Raw genomic sequence first — 22,056 nt, 5'->3', positions numbered from 1 at the left:
TTAAAAACTTTTTGGATAAAACTTCTAATAATTTAATGGGTTTTTATTACTGATTTTAAATTGATAAATCTTTAGTTGTTTTTATAAATAAAATTATAACGAAAAATTATTTTTCCTCTTTTGGATCTGGACATAAGTCTATCAACTTTGTTTTATTGAAAAAAATGAGTAAAGTTTGCGACTTCTTTCTTTTTTTTAAAATCATTTAGCACTTTGTTTTATTAAAGAGTATAATCGTGTTTTTTAATTTTCTTTCAATATTGTCAGTTAAATATATTATCGAATATTATAATTCTTTTTTTTTTATTTTCAAGAAATGTAACCTTACATTGTTTTTTCGTGCAGAATTCGGTAATTATTCAATTTAACTTAATTATTTATGCGAAATAATAATGATAAAAAATAGGGTTGTTCTAAAAGAGTTTTTTTTAAATTTATTTAGCACTTGGTTTTAAGTCTGCAAATAATTTTTAACAAACTTATTTTTTAAATTTTCTTTCTTTATTGTTAGGTAAATATCATATTGATAAATTTCAATTTTATTTATTTTTTTTTAAGCTAAGAAATCTTTTGTTATTTGAGCAATCATTTTTAGAAAATATAACATTAATATCTTTCTTTAGCAAAACATATATATCTTCAAATTCATAAATTGATTGAAATCAATCTGAGTATGAAGTTTTGATAGAAATCCTACTTCTGTGCCTTACAAGTAAATGAAATTCAAAAATACTATATCGAGATACATCGCTATATCGCGATGCAAAACTGACGATGCATCAAGATATAAAATTTCTTATATCGCCCAATCCTACTGACCACCCACGAAGTTCGCTCTACAGCTTTTAGCATTCCTTTCCTTTTAGGGGATTTGGATTCTGGGAATTGTGCATGCCAATCATTCAAAATTCTCACTTCTTGCTCCGACTCAGTCGAGTGTAGACGTTTTTTTTAATTGTACGTAATTCAGTGGGACTTCATTTCATAGCGAGTAAGCCCTGCTATAAGGGCCATTTTTTTCCTAACAAAATCAAAGACAGAAATTGTCTTTCTTTTAAAACGATTTGTGGGGAAGCCGCAGCTGTTGGTGATGATATAGAAAATTGGAGGAATAGTGTTCTCAAAATTATGTGCCGTAATTTCAATTAGTTTCCGTAAGTTGGAGTTTTCATCTCAAATTTTTTTAATTGCTTCAGACACGCGGGATTTGCAGCCAATGCAGAATCCGAAGATATCTTCTGTAAAGAAGCCGACCCCGAGCCCTTAGAAAATTTGCTGCAAGTTGTTAATGAAAAAGGTTGCAGTGTCAACGACGTAAATGCATTCGTCGATATTGACAATGATATCGTTATTTGTTCACAAGCGACTGTAAAAGATTTAACTTCAGAATTTTTAGATGAAGAACAACACAGTTCCAGCGAGGATAGTGATGATGAGAATTCGAGTGGAATTCCGCCCAGCAAGACTGAAACATTAGAAGCCTTAGAGAAAGTTAGACAATATTTTACATCAATTGAAGGCACAACAGAGGAATAATTCAAGGCGCTGATGATATTGGAAAAGAAGGTTAATAGCAATCAACAATTCCTGCATCAATTCACTATCAGGGGTCTGTCTAGGTTTTTCTGAGAGGTACCTATTTTGTGAAAATTTAGACATAATTTGTGAAAGATTAAAAATTATATTAAAAAATCAACACAAAAATATGGATTTATCGTTTCTTAAGGGATACAAAAATAAAATTTTAAGAAAAAGTATTTTGTGAAACTACCGTTTTTCCTTTAATTGAATTTGTGAAACTACCGTTTTTCCTAAAGTTGAATTTGTGAAGGTACCGCTGAACGGTAGTAAATTCGGCCTGGACAGACCCCTGACTATGTTAAGCTATTTTAATGCTCAGAAATAAAAGAAAAAGTGGTAACTATACAAAAGTATTTGTATTCCTTTTCTACACATTTATTTACTTGTGTATTACATTCTAAAAATTTAATTTTTCTCAACAAATCCTACTGCAGTCCATTAAAAAACTTTAATGTTTTTTTCTTTTTTCAAAGAAATTTTTAGTTTCGCTTAAGTCGTCACTCCACTTAAGTCATCACTCTGCTTAAGTCGTTTAAAATGTTCGGTCCCTTGAGTGACGACTTAACGAGGTTTTACTGTATTTTGTATTAAAACTTGGTTAAAATCTATCTCATCAGTAGATACAAAAATTTAAAAACATTTTTGTGGGATGAGAACTATCTTAAAATAATAGGGAAGGACTTATGTCCAAAATATTAACTCTGCACATTAAAGGAGACAAAATATCCATTTTTTTTTAATGCCACGGGTTCGATCCCCGACGGTGACTGATACACATTAAATCTGTCGAGTCACAAAGTCTTCCATGTTCTCATAACAAACCATTCCTCTGAGGGTACTGATTTAGGAGCTTCCTTATCTTTCAGATTGGTTCAAAATTATAAGGCTATGGTGTTGAATATTAGTAGTCGAGAACCCAAAAATTTGGGTCGGCGGTTCAAAGACTGTTATATAAAAATGAAAACTTTATACCAATCTTATTAGTTTAAACCAAATTGAACAACACTAATACCAATTTTTTTAATCACAAAATAGGCAGATTTAATATCAAAAGTAAAAAATTCAATGTAGTTTATATATGGGACAATAGTTACAAATAAAATGCTTCTAAAAATAATTTTAAAAATACGGTCTGCTTATCCACGTCCCTGATGGCCCAAAACAATTTTGTTTTCTACTAGAGTTCATATTTGTTAAGCTACACTATGACCACCACAGCCACTGAGTGTGCAGTTCAGCACTGATTATTTATATAAAATTCTATATTCAAAATAGACCAGAATAAGAAAAATCCATCAAAAATTATGCTGAGTTTTAATCGCTAAAGTTTAAAAATCTTCCATTTGTTGAAGTGACTTATTAATTGTTTCTGATTAGTTGTTTAGTGTAATAATCATGTGATATGCTTTTTTTCCTTTCAGTTAAAGGTCTATCAAATTGGTTGTACAAATTATTTAGAATAATTTGTAAGATATAAAAGTTTCGTTATTGGAGTTTATGTATATAAATTAAATACAATCTAGAAAAGTAAGTAAATAAAGTAAAACATAGAAAATTTATTACCAAGCACTAGTTCAACATAATCTAAAGTATATCCATCCAGCTGCATCATTTCCGCAGCTTCCGACTTCTTTTCTCTGTAACTGCACATTGCAAAAGTATACTGTGGATAACTTGTACAGGGTGCATAGCCAAATCTTGCAACAACAAAAAAAGCACCTTTAAAAATATTAAAAATATTTTTAAGCACTATATACGTTAACAAAATGCAAAATAATTTTCAAAGACCAATAATTTTCATGATCATGATAAAATAGCTAGTTTTTGTCAAAGAACTCTTTTCTTAATTAGAAAAATGCAGCAGAGTTGCACATGAGAATGCAATAATTTCACCGAACCCAACTCACTATACGCACATGCGGACTCACAAGTATTTCATCAAACCTGTAAAATCATTAGAGATTTTATACACTATGGATCAATCATACGTTGAAATAGATTGGGATTGAATGAATTGTGAAAACACTGAATTGAACAATGTGAAAATCATGCTTTTGCATATTACGTGGTGAAAATAGACATGGTAAAAAAAAATCTCATTTTGGAAAAGGGAAAATTAAGCACTTTTTAAAAACACCCAATGAAAAAAGCACCTTTAAAGGGCTTTTAAAAAACGAAAATAAGCACCTTTTAAATATGCTATGCACCATGTTGTAATATTAAAGATAAGTTTAATAAATTGACAAAAGATTATAGCTAAACAAGATATATGGTCTAAATATTTTGCATGATATTTTTTTAGCAAACATCTATATTTCCATTGAATCGATACAGATGCTAATATAACATATAGACTGTAATATAACAGACAGCTTGCAGACAGCTGGTAGAGCTAAGTGGACAGCTTGTCAGAGAAAATGGACAGAAAGTCCACAAAGCCAAATATGCACCTTGATGGAAGCATTTCAAAACAGATGCACCCAAATCTAAGATTCGCAAATCTAAGTTTGCTGTACTACGACCTATGTACTGCTATTCACAAAAATGTGAATTTACTATTAAAATCACAGTTGTTTGCCTAATTACTACATAGAATTGTTAAATATAGCGACTTGTAACAATTTTTTTTGAAGTATTAGTTTTTTATATTTTAATGCGCTTCAATAATAGAATGTCTTTTATTTTCTTCAAATATATTACTAAGTTTATAGATAAGAAAAATTAGAATACTAATGTTTAAATAAATATTACTACATTTGCTGTTAACATATCCAAATACATGTGCGAACCCTTCGTTAGTCAACCTGCTGTGCAAGTGGCTCTTCACTCAAAAAGGTTGTGCACCCCTAGTTTACACAATTCAAGATACAAACAAAAAAAGATTTCCTCAATTTCAAACAATTTTCGCCCAAAAACTTGGATGAAATAAGAAGGCCTTAACCCCAAGGAATGGCACAACTATAGAAACAAACTGTACAAGTCTGGGTCTATATCTTCCTTCACACTGAATTTGTAACAAAAACGTTTTTTAAGATACATCAATACATAAACATTCAGAATGATATACATATCCAAACATATTCAGAGCTCAGCATTAAAATAAAACTTACACTTTCAGTCAAACTGCAGCCATTTTAGAGGAAGGAGCTTTTGTATAATGTGTGAATAAGTGGTTCACTCTCACTATGTAGAACCATTAACAGGAGGGTTTAAAGTACATTCTGCATCTGAAAAAAAGATTCAGCATCAATAAAATGAATGACAATCAAATTGATCACTGACCTAGGCTCAAACTTTAAAGGTTATCAGGAAAGAATTTGATAAGTAGAAATAAAAGGTTAGCAGAAAAATATTTGTTTGGACCCATTGTTTTTTATCTGGATAATTTCTTCAAAAATATTTTCTTAATTTACCATAACTAAAGCTATATTATGTTCATTAAATTGTCATTTTAAAGAAATTTTTAGTTTAAATATCTTCTTACCAGTAACTGCGTATATAAATACTACTTAAATGTTATGCGTGTATACCTCATGATTAAATGTAAAAGGCAACATTAAGCTTTGGTCCAAACAATAGTAAGCGCTGACAGAAGATCAAGAATTATTTTTATACTATTAAATGCAAAATTATGCTTAAGAGGACGTCATACCACATGGGAAACTTTTCGTTGCAAATTCTCTTTCACCTTAATAACTAATTTAAATTAAAGAAAAAATGAGTTCAGACAAACCAAGAGTAAGCCATAAAGTTTCAAATGCTGGTAATAAAGTATTAAACTTATCAAAATGAAAATAAATTATGAGAAGATAACTTCTGCTTATGCAACGGTTACTTCCAATAAATAGCTTGCATTTTGAAATTTACAAAAAAAATTTCAGCAATTTAAACGTGATAACTTTCTCTAGGTTTGTCTGAACTCAATGTTTCTACAGTTTAAATTAGTTATGGAGATGAAAGAGAACTTTCAATGAAAAGTTTCCTTAAGGGTATAGCATTATCTTAAGTCACCTTTCAAAACAAAATACAAATGCACTAAAAATTTTTATACCCAAAACAATAAGTGTAATGTTAGTGAAAATAGAAAATCTGGCAATCCATGCAAACTAAATTAATTTTTGAATTAAAATTTAAAATGTTTCAAACAAACGATGTGTAAATTTTTATTCATTAATGTATTGGTTGCAATTTAAGTTTTTAAAAACTTTTTACTTACTTCTATTTTATATTATTTCTCATAATATGCAGTGGTTAATCGTTGAAACAATTTTAAAAAAATTAGTGAGTTCAAAGAAATTTTTTTTTATTTATTATTTTTTTTAATGGCAGGCACTTGGAACTACAGTGCCCGCCGCTAATAAAATCACCGGATAATAAAATCAGCCGCTTTATAAAATCAAATCGGCAAGAACCGAATTGTTACAATTAATACATGCTAAAAACATCCTTTAATAAAATCAATGCCGCCGCTTTTTAAATTCTAAATTTTGACTACATAATAAATCAAAAGTGCAATATTTCAGCTTTTTTTTGTTCTTATTCATAAAATTTTATTTTTTCGAAGTTTAAAGATTTTTTTTAGAAGAAGCAACAGTTACTCACAAACCTGTGAAACAGGTGTGGTTAGCACTTTCCTGTGATGTACATAGTGTAAGAGTTAAGGAAAAATGTGGGTGATAAGCAGGGAATTCATAGAAATCAATTTATCAATGTCAATTTCTTGACTTGAATGAAGTTTGGAGAAACCTATCTCACTCAACAGGGGGTCGAATTCTTATCTTACTTTTTATTGAATGAACCATAGAAGGGAGAGAAGTTTCTTTTGAGTTCTATCTTAACAGAGAACATGAATAGATTTCCAAAAACTGTCTGTGCCCATGTTCCATTTTAAGTCGTTTGAGTAAATTATAGTTAGAGCACATATCATTTTTAAGTTCATTTGGTGCTAAATTTTATCAGCATGCCGAAAAGGAAGGATTTGAGTCTTAAAGATAAATTCGAAGTGTTGCAAAACTATGTTAAGTTTCCTAAATGTAGTCAACGTGAAGCTTCAATTAAATTAGATATTTCCCAAACTGCTCTTTTCAATATATTCTGAAACAAAGAATAAATATTTCCCAGGAAATAAAAAAGAATAGAAATCTGTCAAGAAAGCGTAAGGGTGAAGGAAAATCGGAGGAAATTGAAATGGCTCTGTTAGAATGGTTCAAAAATGCACGCGAACGAAGAATTCCAATTTCCCGTGGAATTTTATTTCACAAAGCACAGGACTTTGCTAACTCATTTGGTGATTCTGATTTTAAAGCTACAGATGGGTGGCTAACCCGATGGAAAGACCGCAACAACATTGTCTTTCGTAAATTGCATGGTGAAAAGCAAGATGCTGATTTTAGCTCTGCCGCCGATTGGGTAAAGGACGTGTGGCCAACACTCATCAAAGACTATAAACCAGAGCAAATTTTCAACACAGATGAAACAAGATTATTTTTCCGAGCACTTCCTGAACACACACTGCTGTTTAAAAATGAATTGACGGGTGAATGTAAAAAATTTAAGGAAAGACTAACTGTGCTGTTAACATAACAGGAACTGAGAAAAAAAAACTTTTAGTGATAGGAAAGAGTTTAAAACCTTGATGTTTTAAAGGAGTAAAACACCTGCCCACCAGTTATGCCAATAGCTATAACGCATGGATGACATCCAGCATCTTCACAAAATTTCTTTTTGAATGGGACAAGAAGCTGAAAAATGAAAAGGTCATCTCACTTTTATACAATTGTTCTGCGCACTCTGCTGATGAGGACTTGCGTTTGAAAAACATTAAATTAGTGTTTTTGCCACCCAACACTACAGCTGTTATTCAACACCTTGATTGGGGAATCATAAGATTATTCAAGTTTTATTACAGAAAAATGGTTGTTCAAAAAATCATTTGCGACATAAACTGTGACAGCTCTTCGGAACTCTTAACTGCAAACAAACTATCGAAATCCCTTACAATTTTGGAATCAATGCATTTGATTCGTAACTCATGGCACATTGTTTCAACCCAAAAAGTATCAAATTGCTTTAAAAAGTGTGGATTAAGCACTGGCGATGGAGCTGATAACTGTTTCAAAGAAATGCTCAGCAATGAAGAAAATGAAATGGACGAGAATTTTTCACGTTACGTAGCTATTGACGATAACCTGCAAACATCAGGAGAAAAATCTGATTCTGGAATTATTACAGACATCAAAAATTGCAAAGTTATTTCCAATCAAGAAATGGAGGAATCAGACTCAGAAGATGAAATAAATTCTTCAGTGCCATCTTCATTGGAAGACAGAAAAGCACTTAATGTATTGCGGCAAGCTTTAGAGCAAAGAGGAGGAAATATCGAAAACTATAAAAACTTCTATACAACTCTCAAATGTTGAAAAGTTAATTTTAAATACTGCAACTCAAGCAACCATTGAATAGTTTTTTGCAAAAATTTCGTAAATTTAATCTTATGTAGGATTTTACTTTATTAAAATAATTAAATTAAATAAAATAAAGCATTAATGTTGTCATTATTTCAGCTTTTAAAGTGTGTGCATTTAGAATATATCGTAAAAGTTATTATTTTTTTAAATGTTGAATCGCTTCTTAATACAATCAGCCGCTTAATAAAATCATATGAGCATAAAACGAAAGTGATTTTAATAAACGGCAGGCACTGTATTGTCCATTGGCCACAGAAAGTGCCAAAACTTCTAACTCTCTTTTCGCTACCCAGTAGGCACCTGTAGCGAAGCCACGGCGGTGGAGCAGCGTCGCCCACGTCGCACTACCACAACCCGTTTATAGGGCAGATCACATTCCCACACAAAGGAGAAGGACATAGATAGAGAGAAAAAAACAGTCATGCCTTGCCCAGGATTCGAACCTTGAACCTTTCTGATGCAAGGACGGTTCCCTGCCCCTACACAGGCCGGTCGGCTGAGTTCAAAGAAATTAATACCAATAATTTAGTTTTTACACTACAGCATTTTTTTATTACTTATACCAAATTCATGACTTAAAAATAAAAAAAAAGCTTGGTATTGCTTTAAAAACAATTATAGTATCAATGAAATTTTTTTTTAAAACAGATGAGACTAAAATTAATGCTAACGTACCATAAAACATTATAAAAAGTAAATAATAATTTACAGAAAGTAAAAATAATGAGATGCAATCATGATGATAATTATAAACGCAATCTTTTCCCTTGAATGAAAAAAAAATAGTTTTAAGAATACATTTTAAATTCGAATTTAATTTGAGTCTATTTTAATAATTCTTTAAAGAAAACACTATCATATAATCATTTGTTATTTCAGAAAAATAAAACCATGTGTGGACAGTGGTTTTATTTCTTACTCTGAATTATGCGTACATGTGTAGGCATTACAGGGGTCTGTCCAGACATTTTGTGAAAGGTCCTGTTTTTGTAAAATTGTGAAAAAACTACTCACAATTTGTGAATATAAAATAAGCATTAAGTCACATTCTCTCAATCAGGGTCCTGCTATTGCGAATTTGTGCAAAGAGGGTCCTGTTATTGCAAAAATCGCTAAAAATCTTTTCAAGAAGTTTCTAAATAGTAAATAGATACAAGATTCAGTTCAACGATTGCTGCAACTAAATCAGAGATGCAACATACGAATATTTGGCATTTAGCCTATACTGTTCAATTCAGAATATTCATATCGGATGAATAATGGAAACAAACTCACTCACACTTTTAATAATTTCAATTGGTATATTTTAAATAACGCAACTTAGTACCGTATCACTTTTAATGTGTTACGCATTAAGTAAATTTAAACAATTCATAAATTTATAATATTTTATTTAAAAAATTGCCAGAAATTAATTTTTATTTATATAATATTCTATTAATTAATTTTATGAATAAATATAAATTGATCAATTATTTATTTATAAAAAAAAATATGATTTAATATTAATAAGAATGCGCACACGATGTTTGTAAAAGTAGAAATATTTTCTTAGAATACCACATTTGGAATTTAAACTTAGGAAAACTTAGTTTGTCTCGAACCGTCTTTCACCTCCCCCAGGAAGAGTTTATTTGATTAACAAAACAATAATGAAAATAAACAAATTTGTGAGGGGTCCGATTAAAGATAAATTAGTTTGTGAAGGGTCGTTACGTAACCAAATTTCTTCTAAACAGACCCCTGCATTAACCTTGAACCAGTAGATGAATTTATGATTTTAAAGAGTGCAGAGTTCTTGGAATTTTGTCAGTTATTTTGATTGTCTATGTATCTGTGTCTTCCTTATTAAATGTGTTAGTGAACATCTGGTACTTGTTTTACTTATATGTGGACCTGCAATGAAAAAATCAGGTAGATATTTACTCATTAAGATAGATTTGGAGCTGGCCACATGCAGCAATTATTCTTTAAAGAAAACTCCCAATCATACAATCATTTGTTTTTTTCCAGAAAAATAATGCAGCAACTTTACTAGCTTCATTAGCATCATGAAGTAATAATTTGCAACAGCCAATCACATCTTCTAAATCAGCCAGAAATCCTTCATCTGAATTCTCCTCTCAAATACTAGTGATGTAACGAATAGTGATGTGGCCGAATATTCAGCCAAATTTTAGGCCGAATACCGAATATTCGGTGGCCAAATACTTACTTTTTAAAAATTTCTCTTTTGATTGTAATTTTGTAATTAAAGTAATTTTCAAATTTTAAATTAAAAATGAAATAAATATTAACAAAATTGCTTTTTTAATCTTTGAATATTTAAAAAAATTTTAACAACTTGATTTGTTTTTTGTAATAATTTAAATATCTTGATGCCAATAACAAGTCAATATGGCTTTTAGAAATCAAAATAATTAATAATAGCATATTTTAGTTATAGTTATGCTTGTTATTTATATGCTATTTTATTTAAAATAAGAATTCATTACTACTGTTAAATGTATTCTTAACTTTCTTTTTTGTCAGAAAAATTATTAAAACCCAGAAAATTAAGCTTGTTTCTCTAAGTATCAAGACATCCATTAAATGGATAATTAATGTTTTACATTTATAATAAATAATTATTTATTATAAATGTAAAACATTATATCTTCTATTGCATATTATTGATAAATAGATATTATTAAGGGAATCACAAATACATTTTAATATCCGATTCAGATAGTATTCACACTTCTATTTAACAAACTATATATATTTGTATTTAATGTAAAAGATTCCAAAGCTTGCTTAAATACATATGATGATAAATTTGCAACAAGAAAACGTTTTTATTTATGTAACATTATTAAATACACTTATGTATTATACAACTTAAATTGAGTAAATGTTAGATTTTCTAATAATTAATACAGTGAAATGTAACTCTGCAATATTCATGATTAAATATATTTAAAAGCACATTTAAAAAAATATCTTTCTTTATTATTATAAATTTATTCAGCCAAATATCTAATAATATTCATATTCAGCCGAATAACTTCAGTATTCGGCTAGGCCGAATATTCGGCAAAAGGGCCGAATATTCGTTACATCCCTATCAAATACTGCCTCAAAAACTATTCAAATAGCTACGAAGGTCTTGATACTAAAGAATAAAACTATAAATATCAATAATGGGCAGAAAAAGAGATTTAATTTTTTAATTCAGTAATACCCTTACAGTTTGTTTTTTAAAACTGATTGTTTAGGAATCAAGCGCTTTTTCAATAGCTGGAACACTCAAATAACATTTGGAAAATATGGTTAAGGTTAGAATTTAACAACCAGTTTTACCATAACATGATTAAAAGTAGGCTTTAAGTGGTAAAAAAAAAAAAACGAGAAAAATAATGAAAACCTCTGAAAAATTACATCCCTTAATCAGAGATGCCAACTGCTCCGGACACGCCAAAATAATTTTAAAAAAACGGTAAGTAACTACAAAGTAAATTTTGCAAATATTTGACTATTTTTGCTTGCTTTTTAAAAGGTATAGCATGACAGAAGTACTATAAAGTGGTGAATTATATAAGTCTACGAATTATTTAGAAATAGTGGTAGATAAAAATCTACTAAATTGAATTTATTAAACCAAGAACCACAATTGATAAAATACCACTTTAAAATATATATTTGCTGTCTGGAGCAAGTTGGCATCTCTGCTTAATTGATTTGCATGTTTACTACTTATAGTTGATAACAGAAAATAATATACATATTTTAAAGTTAATACTTGGCAGTAATGGATAATATATGATTTAAAAAGCAATTAAGGACTAAGGATATACTTAAACATGTTTATTAAAAATATTATTTTAAATGTTTATGCCTAAAATTATTATTCTCTTATTACGCTATTATAAACTCACTAAATAGTAAAAGCAGTTTTTTAATAATAACCAAGACTGCTATTTTTCTTGAATAGTACCTTATCCTGTAGCTTATTACAAAAAATTACTAATTACTGAATTTTTTTTGCTGTTGTTCCTACCTGAAAATAGCCAATTTGTAGGGAATAATCCATGCATTATATACAAGCAACTAATCATTCAATGCATGATTACAAAACTAATTGTTTCCAAAAGAAAAAGCGGGCAATTTTGACTTGAGAATCTGACTAGCACCAAACAGGCATCAACATAAAAATATCCTTAGGTAATTCTACACCAATATTTTGTCTTGAAAATAGATCCATCACAATATTTTTTTGTTTTAAAACCCAGTTTTCTTTTAAAATTTAATTTCAATACTTTGTGCACTTAATTTTAAAGCAAAGTTTAGTAAAAATCGATAATTTCATAAAATTTTTGACAGAATTCTCAAATGATATGAGTGTCATTCGACGTTTAAATATATCATTTACTATTAAAAAAAAAATAACAGCAAGGTTCGTTACAATTGATTCACATTTCTTCAACTTTAATATGAAATTAAATTAATAATATAACTTGATTTCACATTAAAGTCGAATGAATTAATAAAAATCACGCAGATACAATAATTAGAAGAAACATGAGAGAAACAGTTCCATACCCACATGCTGATTGCAGAATACATAAAAAATTTAACTCAACCTGCTCATCATCAGTTGCATCATTAAGAGTAGGAACACCCATTCTAATTCGGAATTATATTTATTTGGAAAGTCCTTATATGTCCTATATTTATTTCAGAAAGACTAAATAATAATTAGAATCTTGAATCAGAAAGAGATCAAATTTTTTGTTTTGCTAAGTTTCATGCTGCTGCATATATCTGTGCGATTTAAAACAAGCTTGAAACTTTCAACGCTTTGTAGAGACGTAGTAGCTATAGGGGGCGTAGGTTGGTAGGTACTTTATTTACATCGGATTAGATCTGCACGATGTGCTATTGGCAACTGTCTGTGAAACATCCATGAGGATGATACGAAGACATGCCCTCGCAATTTTAATCCTCTGCAGAGGGGATTGCTAACCTGCTTTCGTAGACAGACGACCTAAGCGCGAAGTCAAATACTTTACTGTGGAACAGTTTTGCGAGGACCGATACCGCTCACCTTCGGTCCCTACTCAAACTAATCAAAGTGGTGCCCATCCGCTAACTGACCCCAGCCAGTTTGACTTGACTTGTTGTTGTGTTGGTGGGTTGGTGGTTGCTCTGCGCGTGCAGCAGCTTGACTATCCAAATTCTTAAAATTCGGTTTTACATTTTAATATCTTGGTACCCGTCATCACACTGTGCTCCAGATTACGGACCTCCCCGTCGATGTAAGTGTTGCCACCCCGACGTTGCCAAGCCAAAGTGCCAATTCTCTACTGATGCAGGTCACGTACGCGCACAAGGTCTTCAGTATCACCTGGATGCCCCCCTACGGGGCGGGACAGGGTTAAGCTGCGCTTGACTTGTTGTTGTAGTTAATTTACGTCGCACAAAAGCTGCACAATGGGCTATTGGCGATGGTCTGGTTAACATCCCGGAGGATGATCCGAAGGCATGCCATCACAATTCTGATCCTCTGTGGAGGGGATAGCACCCCCGCTTCAGTAGCCCGACGAACTGCGCGAGGAGTCGAGCACTTTACGGTAGCACAGTTTAACGAAGACCAGTACCGCACACCCTCGGTCCCTACCCAGACTGATCCAAGTCGTCACCCACCCGCACACTGACCGTAGCCAGTGATGATTGACTTCGGTGATCTGCTGGGAACCGTGTCTTAACTATCAGTCCACTGCGGGACGCTTGATTTCTGTGTTCTATTGGGAACCGTGTCTTTACTATCAGTTTAATGCGGGACACAGGTGGCGTAGGGCAGAACTCTTTACCTATGGCAATAATTCGCCAATAGCGTATGGAGAGTCATACGGGAAGGAAATCCGTTGGTTTCTGTCTTAATTTTCAAAAAGATTAAAAACTTTGAAGTAAGGAAGCTATATGGAAAAAAAACTACATTGAACATAGTTCTAAAAGAAAGGGTCTTGGAAATTTGAAAAAATATTTTTGACAAAAAAATGCGAAAAATGTGGATAGTTGATCGTGTAAAGCTAAGCACAGATAGCGCTAGTGATTAAAATTCGTCGTAAGTATGCTGGGTTACTGATATCGATTGATTTTTACGCCTTAAATTTCAAGAAACGCACCATCCAATATTACATTATAAAGTGTTCTTTCAATTTAAATTTGAACGAAATAAGCAACAAATGAATTTGGAAAACTCTACTAGCAAGCTATGATACCATTGCGATATTAAAAATAACATTACAGTAATATTGTACACTTCTTTTTCTTTGTCTGTGTGACAGCCCCTTGCAGGCCTTGTCTGCCGCAACAGCTGACAAACGCCAGCGATGTCGTTGAGGATATAATATAATATAGCAAATAAAGGATAACATTCAAAACATGGCAAACCCTACCCTTTATTTATGTTGTGATATTATTGTTCTTAAATTTGCTTAAAGCTCACGACCTGTTAGAATTCATAAGTTGCAGAAAACTGTTATGAATGGTAAAATTATTAAGAGTACATTTAAACACAAATCACAACGATAAAACTTCTTAGAATATTAAGCTTGTTCACACATCATCTCGTAAGCAAAACATCTGAGGAGGAACGACTTATCGAAAATGATACTATGTCTACGACTATATCTACATAGCTTTAATTTGATAGTTCTTTTTCAATCGGACATATTTTTCATCCTTTTATTAAGAAAATTATTAAAAACAATAATGTGTTGAACACTACAAAAATAATATTTATAATAGACTGATTAAAAAATATGTCTAGCTCTGAGCCAAATTTATATCAATTCATTTGATTTGATTCAACTAAATTCATTTGATATCGTATTAAAGTAGTTAATTATTAATTTTCAGTTTAGATTTTAATTTCTGATAGATATTTTTATTGCTAACAATACATATTTTAATTCAGAATAGATTTTAATTATTTATACATTATATTTCAAATAATTATTTTATTTAATTTAAATTTAAATGTTTTAATTACATGATAAAGCATTTTTATAGCATTGATGAAAATACTTTTACTTGACAAAACAATTATACTACATAGTATTGTGGTATTGATTTAGAACACAAGAAAAGTTTATTTTTATTACTGCGATGGAAGAAAAAAATTAATTTTTTATTTTGTAAGTTCAGAGCTACCATTAATTCTTAGTGAAAACATTATATTAATAAAAGAATATAGTTTTAAAATCAATTTTATATTTTATAACCGTCGTTGAACAGCCGACCCAATTTTTTTGGGTTTACGATTACTAATGTTCAACTCCGTATCCTTGTGATTTTGAAATAATCCAGAGGACAAGGAAACTCCTGGATCAGTACACCCGGAGGAATTATTTGTTATATGAACACAGAAGACTTCGTGACCCAACAGATTTAACGTACATCAGTCACCATTTACTACAAGGGGAGTCAACGCCCAGCGGGTGTCAAGACTATGACCTGATGGACATGGATCCAGTGTCCTACCAACCAGGCTATCCCGGCCTATTTTATTTGTAAAATTTATTTCATTTATTTTAATAACCGTCATTGAACACCCGACCCAATTTTTGGATTTACGACTACTAATGTTCCACTCTGTAGCTTTTTAATTTTGAACCCAATATAGAAGACAAGGAAACTTCTGGATCAAGTATTGGGAGAAATTTTGCCTTCGTAGAGGACTTTTTGCTAGAACTAACCCGCATTTGCGTTACATGGAGAGGAAGACCACGAGAACCTCCCACCGTTAGCCAGACTGTAAGGGAACTCCAATCCATGATCTGTCTACCACTGAGGACATTTCACTTCAGCATTGTGGTCGGTGCAAGCCGGATGAGGAATTTGTATCGACCAGCCTTTGCGGAATCGAATCCCGGTTCAAATCATTGGAAGGCGAACAATCTATCTCCTGAGCCATCGCGGATCATGGATCAAGTATTGAAAGAAATTTGCCTTCCTGGAGGACTTCTTGATGAAACTAACCCGCATTTCCGTTGCATCCCATCAGCAAAAACATAGTTTGAAATGGCCGAGTATGAAAATTATAAATTAATATTAAAGGGAGTTACGGGGCGTTTCGAATGCGTAGCGTCGGAACCGAAATTTATCCGTTTAGCTATTATTCATTCTTTTCAAGAGAAAAATAGTTATTTTTTTATATAGAACACTTCATTTACTTGATTATTATATTATATTTTATTTTTTTAAATACTTTTTCAATATTTTAAAGTGAATTAACTGTTCTATATATAAAAAGAGTTATTTTTCTCGATTAGAGTTATTATTCAAACTCGGCCCGAAATTAAAGTCAAATGCACTGAACAATTGTACCCGAGGACTTTTTAATAGACGAAAATGGGTCAAAATAAGTTTTGTTGACTAACCGGGAAAAGGTTCTTTAAGCTAAATATTATCGGGGCTGGCATGTGAAACATGGCGCAGTTGGTAGCGCTCAGGGCAAGGTTGATATGTAGTCCCGGAGGCTCTGGGAACGAAACCCTGCGATGATCGACTTTCAAATTTTTTTAAATTATTTTTTTAATATATTTTTCTATATTTTAACGTAAAAAAAGTGTTCTGTGTATAAAAATAACTATTTTTTTTATAACGGCTAATAAACGGATAAATTTTGGATAATTTTTATTTATTTATTTATTTTATATGGCAGAGTAGCGCTCTGTGCAAGGCTGGTGAGCAGTCCCGCAGGTCATGGATTCGAAACCCTATGAGGATCAACTTTAAATTTTTTTTATATATTTTATATTATTTTTTTTAATATAATTTTCGATATTATAACGTGAATAAAGTGTTCTGTATATAAAAATAACTATATTTTTTTTAAGAAATAGCGAATAATAGCTAATAAACGGATAAATTTCGATAATTTTTACTTATTAATTTATTTTATTTTACATTATTTTTTTGACTTCTTTTTCATTATTTTTAAGTGAATAAAGTATTCAATGTATGAAAAGAATTTTTTTTCTTTGTTAAAGAGCGAATAATGGCTGAAAAAGGGACAAAAGTCGTATCTAGGAGCATGCACACATCACAGCCCGTAACTCCCTATAATATTAACCTATAAATTTCAAACTCGGCTAGAAATTAGAGTTTAATGTAACAAACAATTGTACAAAAGAAATTTTTTATATACTAATTAGTGGGCCCACAATGGGCCAAAATATATTTTGTTGACTTACCGGGAGTAGGTGTATTTAGCTAAATATTCGCTGGGCTGTCATGTGAAACGTGGCGCAGTTGGTAGCGCTGTGTGCAAGGCTAATATGCAGTGCCGGAGCTCATGGGTTCGAAACCCTGTGAGGATCAACTTTAAATTTTTTTTATATATTTTATATTATTTTTTTAAATATAATTTTCGATATTATAACGTAAATAAAGTGTCCTGTATATAAAAATAACTATATTTTTTTTAAGAAATAGCGAATAATAGCTAATAAACGGATAAATTTCGATAATTTTGACTTATTTATTTATTTTATTTTATATTATTATTTTGACTTCTTTTTCATTATTTTTAAGTGAATAAAGTATTCAATGTATGAAAAGAATTTTTTTTCTTTGTTAAAGAGCGAATAATGGCTGAAAAAGGGACAAAAGTCGTATCTAGGAGCATGCACACATCACAGCCCGTAGCTCCCTATAATATTAGCCTAAAAATTTCAAACTTCGCCAGAAATTAGAGTTTAATGTAACAAACAATTGTACGAAAGAAATTTTTTATATACTAATTAGTGGGCCCACAATGGACCAAAATATATTTTGTTGACTAAGCGGGAATAGGTGTATTTAGCTAAATATTCGCTGGGCTGCCGTGTGAAACGTGGCGCAGTTGGAAGCGCTGTGTGCATAGCTAATATGCAGTGCCGGAGCTCATGGGTTCGAAACCCTGTGAGGGTCAGCTTTAAATTTTTTTTATTTATTTTATGTTATTTTTTTAAATATAATTTTCGATTTTATAACGTAAATAAAGTGTTCTGTTTATAAAAATAACAATATTTTTTTTAAGAAATAGTGAATAATAGCTAATAAACGGATAAATTTCGATAATTTTTACTTATTTATTTATTTTATTTTATATTATTTTTTTGACTTCTTTTTCAACATTTTTAAGTGAATAAAGTATTCTATGTATGAAAAGAATTTTTTTCTTTGTTAAAGAGCGAATAATGGCTAAAAAAGGGACAAAAGTCGTATCTAGGAGCTTGCACACATCACAGCCCGTAACTCCCTATAATATTAACCTATAAATCTCAAACTCTGCCAGAAATTAGAGTTTAATGTAACAAATAATTGTACGAAAGAAATTTTTTATATACTAATTAGTGGGCCCACAATGGGCCAAAATATATTTTGTTGACTAAGCGGGAGTAGGTGTATTTAGCTAAATATTCGCTGGGCTGTCATGTGAAACGTGGCGCAGTTGGTAGCGCTGTGTGCAAGGCTAATATGCAGTGCCGGAGCTCATGGGTTTGAAACCCTGAGAGGATCAACTTTAAATTTTTTTTATATATTTTATATTATTTTTTTAAATATAATTTTCGATATTATAACGTAAATAAAGAGTCCTGTATATAAGAATAACTATATTTTTTTTAAGAAATAGCGAATAATAGCTAAATAACGGATAAATTTCGATAATTTTTACTTATTTATTTATTTTATTTTATATTATTTTTTTTTTACTTCTTTTTCATTATTTTTAAGTGAATAAAGTATTCAATGTATGAAAAGAATTTTTTTTCTTTGTTAAAGAGCGAATAATGGCTGAAAAAGGGACAAAAGTCGTATCTAGGAGCATGCACACATCACAGCCCGTAACTCCCTATAATATTAACCTATAAATTTCAAACTCGGCCAGAAATTAGAGTTTAATGTAACAAACAATTGTACGAAAGAAATTTTTTATATACTAATTAGTGGGCCCACAATGGGCCAAAATATATTTTGTTGACTAACCGGGAGTAGGTGTATTTAGCTAAATATTCGCTGGGCTGTCATGTGAAACGTGGCGCAGTTGGTAGCGCTGTGTGCAAGGCTAATATGCAGAGCCGGAGCTCATGGGTTCGAAACCCTGTAAGGATCAACTTTAAATTTTTTTTATATATTTTATATTATTTTTTTAAATATAATTTTCGATATTATAACGCAAATAGAGTGTCCTGTATATAAAAATAACTAATTTTTTTTTAAAGAAATAGCGAATAATAGCTAATAAACGGATAAATTTCGATAATTTTTACTTATTTATTTATATTATTTTAAATTATTTTTTTGACTTCTTTTTCAATATTTTTAAGTGAATAAAGTATTCTATGTATGAAAAGAATTTTTTTCTTTGTTAAAGAGCGAATAATGGCTAAAAAAGGGACAAAAGTCGTATCTAGGAGCTTGCACACATCACAGCCCGTAACTCCCTATAATATTAACCTATAAATTTCAAACTCTGCCAGAAATTAGAGTTTAATGTAACAAACAATTGTAGGAAAGACATTTTTTATATACTAATTATTGGGCCCACAATGGGCCAAAATATATTTTGTTGACTAACCGGGAGTAGGTCTATTTAGCTAAATATTCGCTGGGCTGCCATGTGAAACGTGGAACAGTTGGTAGCGCTGTGTGCAAGGCTAATAAGCAGTCCCGGAGCTCATGGGTTCGAAACCCTGTGAGGATCAACTTTAAATTTTTTTTATATATTTTATATTACTTTTTTAAATATAATTTTCGATATTATAACGTAAATAGAGTGTCCTGTATATAAAAATAACTTTTTTTTTTTAAGAAATAGCGAATAATAGCTAATCAACGGATAAATTTCGATAATTTTTACTTATTTATTTATTTTATTTTATATTATTTTTATGACTTCTTTTTCAATATTTTTAAGTGAATAAAGTATTCTATGTATGAAAAGAATTTTTTTCTTTGTTAAAGAGCGAATAATGGCTAAAAAAGGGACAAAAGTCGTATCTAGGAGCATGCACACATCACAGCCCGTAGCTCCCTATAATATTAGCCTAAAAATTTCAAACTCTGCCAGAAATTAGAGTCTAATGTAACAAACAATTGTACGAAAGAAATTTTTTATATACTAATTAGTGGGCCCACAATGGACCAAAATATATTTTGTTGACTAAGCGGGAGTAGGTGTATTTAGCTAAATATTCGCTGGGCTGCCATGTGAAACGTGGCGCAGTTGGAAGCGCTGTTTGCATAGCTAATATGCAGTGCCGGAGCTCATGGGTTCGAAACCCTGTGAGGGTCAACTTTAAATTTTTTTTATTTATTTTATAATATTTTTTTAAATATAATTTTCGATTTTATAACGTAAATAAAGTGTTCTGTTTATAAAAATAACAATATTTTTTTTAAGAAATAGTGAATAATAGCTAATAAACGGATAAATTTCGATAATTTTTACTTATTTATTTATTTTATTTTATATTATTTTTTTGACTTCTCTCTCAACATTTTTAAGTGAATAAAGTATTCTATGTATGAAAAGAATTTTTTTCTTTGTTAAAGAGCGAATAATGGCTAAAAAAGGGACAAAAGTCGTATCTAGGAGCATGCACACATCACAGCCCGTAACTCCCTATAATATTAACCTATAAATTTCAAACTCGGCCAGAAATTAGAGTTTAATGTAACAAACAATTGAACGAAAGAAATTTTTTATATACTAATTAGTGGGCCCACAATGGGCCAAAATATATTTTGTTGACAAACCGGGAGTAGGTGTATTTAGCTAAATATTCGCTGGGCTGTCATGTGAAACGTGGCGCAGTTGGTAGCGCTGTGTACAAGGCTAATATGCAGTGCCGGAGCTCATGGGTTCGAAACCCTGTGAGGACAAACTTCAAATTTTTTTTATTTATTTTATATTATTTTTTTAAATATAATTTTCAATATTATAACGTAAATAAAGTGTTCTGTATATAAAAATAACTATATTTTTTTTAAGAAATAGCGAATAATAGCTAATAAACGGATAAATTTCGATAATTTTTACTTATTTATTTATTTTATTATATATTATTGTTTTGACTTCTTTTTCATTATTTTTAAGTGAATAAAGTATTCAATGTATGAAAAGAATTTTTTTTCTTTGTTAAAGAGCGAATAATGGCTGAAAAAGGGACAAAAGTCGTATCTAGGAGCGTGCACACATCACAGCCCGTAACTCCCTATAATATTAACCTATAAATTTCAAACTCGGCCAGAAATTAGAGTTTAATGTAACAAACAATTGTACGAAAGAAATTTTTTATATACTAATTAGTGGGCCCACAATGGGCCAAAATATATTTCGTCCACTAACCGGGAGTAGGTGCATTTAGCTAAATATTCGCTGGGCTGTCATGTGAAACGTGGCGCAGTTAGTAGCGCTGTGTGCAAGGCTAATAAGCAGTGCCGGAGCTCATGGATTCGAAACCCTATGAGGGTCAGCTTTAAATTTTTTTTATATATTTTATATTATTTCTTTTAATATAATTTTCGATATTATAACGTGAATAAAGTGTTCTGTATATAAAAATAACTATATTTTTTTTAAGAAATAGCGAATAATAGCTAATAAACGGATAAATTTCGATAATTTTTACTTATTTATTTATATTATTTTAAATTATTTTTTTGACTTCTTTTTCAATATTTTTAAGTGAATAAAGTATTCTATGTATGAAAAGAATTTTTTTCTTTGTTAAAGAGCGAATAATGGCTAAAAAAGGGACAAAAGTCGTATCTAGGAGCATGCACACATCACAGCCCGTAGCTCCCTATAATAATAGCCTAAAAATTTCAAACTTCGCCAGAAATTAGAGTTTAATGTAACAAACAGTTGTACGAAAGAAATTTTTTATATACTAATTAGTGGGCCCACAATGGACCAAAATATATTTTGTTGACTAAGCGGGAGTAGGTGTATTTAGTTAAATATTCGCTG

At 30.7% G+C, this 22,056-nt stretch overlaps 1 protein-coding gene across 5 annotated transcripts in view; it reads right to left on the bottom strand.

Annotated features, from left to right (window-relative positions):
- LOC147816119 (uncharacterized) overlaps positions 1-13,290 on the bottom strand; it is a 49,300-nt gene extending 36,010 nt beyond the window's left edge. For 4 of the 5 annotated variants that reach the window (XM_087158219.1, XM_087158221.1, XM_087158220.1 and 1 more), the window contains exons 1-3: positions 12,630-13,290; positions 4,692-4,808; positions 3,145-3,300 (exon numbers count right to left, since the gene is read on the bottom strand). The gene's annotated coding sequence lies outside the window, so the exon portion shown is untranslated. The remainder of the gene's footprint in view (positions 1-3,144; positions 3,301-4,691; positions 4,809-12,629) is intronic. The other variant, XM_087158222.1, reaches the window with a different exon arrangement.
- Between the last annotated feature and the right edge of the window lie 8,766 nt (positions 13,291-22,056).

The sequence above is a fragment of the Parasteatoda tepidariorum genome, chromosome 2, assembly GCF_982258835.1.
Source record: "Parasteatoda tepidariorum strain Cologne lab strain chromosome 2, Ptep-v5.0, whole genome shotgun sequence".
Classification (NCBI taxonomy): domain Eukaryota; kingdom Metazoa; phylum Arthropoda; class Arachnida; order Araneae; family Theridiidae; genus Parasteatoda; species Parasteatoda tepidariorum.
Note: the sequence above shows the minus strand (reverse complement) of the source record. Positions and strands in the feature narration are given on the sequence as shown.